This window comes from Nuphar pumila, chromosome 6 (genome assembly GCF_984573655.1).
Source record: "Nuphar pumila chromosome 6, dmNupPumi1.hap1.1, whole genome shotgun sequence".
Taxonomy (NCBI): domain Eukaryota; kingdom Viridiplantae; phylum Streptophyta; class Magnoliopsida; order Nymphaeales; family Nymphaeaceae; genus Nuphar; species Nuphar pumila.
In genome coordinates, this window is record NC_143254.1 from 114,911,412 (window position 1) to 114,917,411 (window position 6,000).

The window sequence follows — 6,000 nt, forward strand, 5'->3', positions numbered from 1 at the left end:
TTGCTTGCTATCCCTAAAGCCAAGTTTATTTTTCTTGCCTAACCCACCTAGTAGACTACCCTTTCATAGGTGATTGTGCATGATTGGTACCTTGCACATAGTTTGATTCCTACAAAATAATTGCTTGGGTGCAAGTGTGTGGTTGTTTATTTCCTGCTTTCAATTCTTTATTATATCTTTGCTTACTTTTGTGGTGTGGTTTGATCATGATTACTCGCTAGGTAGGTAGAAAACCAATTCATAGGATGGTTGCTATACCGGTCTCTACCCAAGGTATATGCAAAGGCGACACTCGCTTGACCCCAAGCTTGTTTTACCTGTAGAGAACCCTGAGTCCATCATTAGGAGAGCCCGCATAGTTGGCTTCATGGCTAAGGACCAACAGATTACCCGTTCCCTGAGGGAGTATTCCATTCCTAATGAATATACTCTCACCTCCTGCATCGCAAGACCTGATGTATGAGCGGACCAATTTGAAATTAAGACTAATGTTATACAAATGTTACTTTCCTTCTACAACCTTAGCAATGAGGACCCCTATCGCCATCTCGATGAGTTTCTTGAGATCTACTCTACGGTGCAGACCAATAATTTTGAATATGATGTGTTGAGGTTGACATTGTTTTCATTCTCCTTCAATGACAAAGCCAAGCATTGGCTAAAGTCTTTAGATATGGTTCGGATTGCCAACTGGGACCAGATGCAGAAAGAATTTCTGAAGAAGTATTTTTTAAATAATAAAATGAATCAATTTCGTAAGGCCATAACCAGTTTCTCACAAATTGAGGGAGAACAATTTCACAAGACTTGAGAGAGAATAAGAGATATTCTCTGAAAGTGTCTTCACCACCAGGTGCCCTGATGGCAACTAGTGTAGTACTTTTACGATGGCCTGACTGAGAAAGACAGGTAAATGGTTGATTCTTCGTGTGGGGGCATGTTCATGCTCAAGAGAGAGGACAAGGCATGGGCCCTATTCAAAATATTGAGTGAAAATGTCATGCACCATGCCTTGTCCTCGAGATTTGATAGGACCATATTTGCTCCCAGTGGTCCTAAAAATAGAAGAATTTTTTAAGTTGGGTCCAACCAAGAATTGCAAATCAAAGTGGACCAGTTGACTAGAAAAGCGGATCAACTGCTAGCCAACCTAACTTTAATAAATCAAGTGAGTAAAGTGTGTGAGCTATGTGCTAGCCCTACACACTATGTTTCTGATTGTTCGACAACACCACTCTATCCTAAATTCGTTCAGGAGCAAGTGAATGTTATCCAAGGTTTTGTCAGACTGGTGCATGATCCATATGCACCAACCTATAATTTGGGATGACGAAATTACCCCAACTTTGCATGGAGAAATCCACACGATCCATCCACCATTCCTTCCCAAACATAGGTCAGACCGGGTAACTTTCAATAAAGTTACCCAAGACCCACATTTCCACAGACCCCATCCCAGCTTAGCTTGCCTCCTCCTCAAGAACCCACATCGAGTCAATCCTTTCAGGAGAAGCTCCCTGAGGCCTTTTCTAATATAAAGGCCAACCTTAACTCCCACACGCAGTCAATAGCAAAGTTGGAGACTCAGATGGAATAGTTGGCTAAGGCCATGAGCAGGCACAATGAAGGAAGCCTTCCTAGTCAGCCTGTCATCAACCCAATGGGCAAGTAACTCATGCATTCTGGTCTGCACATGATTGACTCACACTACGAGCAGGTTCATGCTATTACTACCCTCAGGAGTGTGAAGGAATTCCATAGAACTAGTGAGACTGCATAAAAAAGAAAGAGACAAATTGTTGAGCAGTCAGTCCCTATTGAGACATCCCAGGAAAGTGGGAGGGTTCCTCCATTTGAGCCTTCTAGATCAAATATACCATAGGCCTCCTTTCCTGAGGCTTTAGAGAGACCAAAATTTTTTGACAAGTAAAGAGCAAAAATTCAAGAAATGCTTGAGATATTCAAGCATGTTCACATAAACCTCTCTCTGCTCGATGTCATCCAACATGTACCTACATTTGCAAAGTTGCTTAAAGAACTTTGTACGTAAAAGAGAAAATTAAGATCGTTTCCCAAGAAGATCTTCCTGGCTGAGAAGGTGAGTTCGGTGTTTCGGCACCAAGCTTCACCTAAACTAAAGGATCTAGGGGCACCGATCATCTCTTATGTCATCAAAAACATGACCATCGAGCGTGCTTTGCTCGATCTTGGGGCCAGTGTAAACATATTGCCAAGTTCTTTTTATGACTTTTTGGGGATTAGAAATCTAAAACCCACCTCGACCATCCTGCAGTTCGCCGACAGGTCTACCAAGCTTCCCTAGAGAATCTTGAAAAATGTGTTAGTCAAGGTCAAGGACTTTTATTTCCTTGTTGATTTTCTCATTATGGATATATAAGGCACTAATGTTGCTCACCAGACCCCCATTATTCTCGGCAGACTATTCTTGGCCACTGCTAATGCTTGTATTAACTATCGTACTATAGAGATGGATGTTTCTTTTGGCAATAAGCAATTGCAGATAAACATATTTGATTTTGCCATGAGAGTGGCAAAAAATGATTAATGTTGTCATGTGGATGACACTCATCCTCAATGGAAGAAATCTGATCCATCACAGCTGGATAGTTGCATGGATGATATTTTGGTTCATGGCTCATTATCAGAGAAGTATCCCCACAAGTGTCAAGAAGATTTTCAAATATCTGTGGGGGCTAATGTCATTCTTAGTGGAGAAAAGAGCTTTTTCAGGGTCCAGAGAGGTAGACTTTTAGGACACATATTGGACAAAGCAAAAGATGAGACCATATACCTCAGACCTCCCGATTGAGCATGACCTTGAGTCCATTGATCTTATGGACTATGAAGGGTAACTAGAGATCTGTCTGACTAAAGACAAAAAAACTTAACACTTTTTGAGAGGCAGCCCATACTGTTGTAATTTTAGTAATCGAGTAGTTTTTGCTTCTTTTTGTTTTATGAGCATGTATGATAGATCATGTATATATTTTATTTTTTTAGATATGATTTATGAGTTACAGGTGACAGAACAACTTTCAGTGTACATCAGGTAACATCTATCATTTCTCTTGTGTGTCTTTTGTTTCTTAGTACACATTCATTCAGTTGTATCTAAGCATAGGGGAGTGCCACTGAGGACAATATCATTCAAGCATGGAGAGGGTGTAGTTTGTACACCCAAATATTTTCTTTCTGTTCATGTATTTGCACTGATGAAAACTCATAAAAATTAGGCTTTTAAGGAATAAGTTTTAATCTTATATGAATGCTTTACATAATCTAACATTTTTTAGAGAATTTTTAAGCCCCAAAATTTTTTTCTGACACTAATCTAGAAAAATGTAGTCACTTATGTGGATTTCAAAGAAATGATGGTAGATGCATGTTAGAGTTTATTTTGAATCACAAGTATGAATATGCACAACGTTATTTTTGAAGAACTAAGCAAATGAACAACAAAAATAGGAGCTCAAAAGAGAAAAATGAGCATATGTTTAGTCATTTGATGTCTTTGTGTTCTCCACTAGCTGGGCTCAAACACAAGTTAAAGTGTTTGATTTTCATGTCGAAAAGGACAATGAAGGAAATCACTTCTTGAACTAAGTCAATATGTGTAGCTTATTTGATTTGAGCAAGTAGAGCCTGAGGGGTGTTTACACCTGGTGCCTTAAAGTAATATGCTTTGGGAGCCACCAGTTTGAAAGCTTGTTACATGAACTTTATAGAAAGCTTAAGAGATGTTGACATTACACACGACAAAAAGCAAGCTATACGTAAAACCATAAAAAATGAAGGTCTAGTGACTCGAGCAATTAAGTCCATGGGATACTTTATATCTGGTGCCCTAAGGTCATCTGGCCTAAGAGTCATTAACCCAAAGCTCGTTACATGAGTCACGAAAACTGAAAATTTGATACAGTGCTCAACTAAAAGAAGAAAAAAAAATATGAAAAAAGTGAAAAATTAAAAAAGAAAAAAGAAAGAAAGTCAAGTGCATAAAGATAAAGTTTACTGCTTAGAAATAATCATGAAAATCTAGGCAGAAAACATATAAGTGAAGAGAAATAAGCAATGACGTGTATATTTGATTTTCTAAAAATAAAGCATCAATTATTATGATTTTTCTTAGAAAGGTAAAAGAAAACGTTTTACTCTATGGTGGCATGCAAAGACTCTAATTATGTTTTGAAAAAGTAATAGTATGAAATATTTATGAAAACAAACGCCTTAACTACCTAATGCTTGTTGAAGTTGAATCCTTTATATACATGACAGAGTTGTTTGTGGGTAGCATCACTGCAAACCCTCACGAGACCTTACTCGTCCACTGGGGTAACCCAGGGGTTTAAAGGGCTTGTTGCATACGCTAAATGCAATTGTGATTCCTACGAAAGTGAGTAAGGTTTTTGCTTTGCTTAGTCTGCTATTGTTTTTTGCTATTTAGGGTCAGTTTGCTTGAGGACTAGCAAACGATAAGCATGGGAAAGTTTGATCATGCATAATTTCTGTATTTTAGATACATATTTTTATGCATGATCTATCAAAAAAATGAATTAGAAACTCATTCTTGTCAACATTTTTTGAGAAACTTCTTTAAAATTGAAAATGAAAAAAATGTCAATTTCAACCTTCCCTGCGTGTTTTACAGTATTTTAATTAGTTTAAGAGTTTTTTATTCATATTTTAATTAGTTTAGGATTGAGTATTTCTGAAAATCAATTTTTAGCAAGGTAGTTTTTAGAATTTTTAAAAATTAAATAGGAGTTTTTAGAAATTTTTGTTTTAACCTAGATTTTTTAGTATAAATAGTATTTTTCAAGACAGATGGGGCATCCTCCCTTGGAAAAAATGCAGGCTCCTTTCTCTCCCTCTCCTCTTCATCTTTCCCCATTAAGTCTATTTGAACACTGATTCTCCCTCACTTCTTCCCTTCTTCAACCTTGATTTCATCGTTCTTCTGATCTATGCTATCGTCGGCGTTTCTTACCCTATTATCAGAGCAGGCATTCAACCACAAGAACGACCACTTCTCTTTCTCAACCCCTCCATCAGAAGCGGCTGCGACGTTTGCTTCTTCTCCCTTGTCTCTTTAGTTAGTTTAGATTTTGCACGTAGTTTAGTTTATTTTAATCCTTACGAGTTCATTTAATATAGTCTAATGTTATATCTTTATTTTCTACATATTAGATTAGGAATATGGGCATCGTAGAGTAGCGCTTTGTATTAGTTTGTTTTAGTTTTAGTAATATGCTATTATTTTTGTTAGTTTAGAAAACACAATTCATACTTTTATCGTCAGGCCAATAAACAGACCTGCGTGATCACTCATTCATGCAGGTCAGTTTAGTGTGCGAAACAGAAAAAAATCTACGTGAAGTTTTGAAATCACGTTCTTCATGTTATATATCTTCGAGCGGGTTTAAGAACTGCAAATTTTTCATTATGAAATGTTGTGTCTTTGCAATGCTCCAACAATCGATTTGGTGCAGCATTCTGATTAGATTACACGCAAATACGTGAACTGATCACGCAAATTACACTGTCTGCATGCGTTCAGTTCACACACTTGCTATGCAAAGGCAAGTTGATTAATATGATCTGTAAATCACATTTTATCATTCAGCACAATATTTCATTTGTTTAAATTATGTTAGACGTGAATCTGATCACACATGAAGCACTGTTTTAATTCTGCATCTTTTCAGATTAACGTCAATCATGCAATTCAGCATGATTGATGCTAAGTTGTTCACATGCCTATATACTTCCATTGTTTGCTGCATTGTTTAATCAGTTTAGTTTAATTCTTGTTAATGTTAAGTGGTTAGGTTGTTTGATTGTTAAGTTTTAGATTATTTTATTTGTCTCTCCATTAGTTCATAGCTTAGTTCCACGTGTTTTCATTCATCAATTAGTTAATTCAATAGTTCAGCATTAGTTTATAAGAATTGTCTAAATTAGCTTTAGATTAGTTAGTTA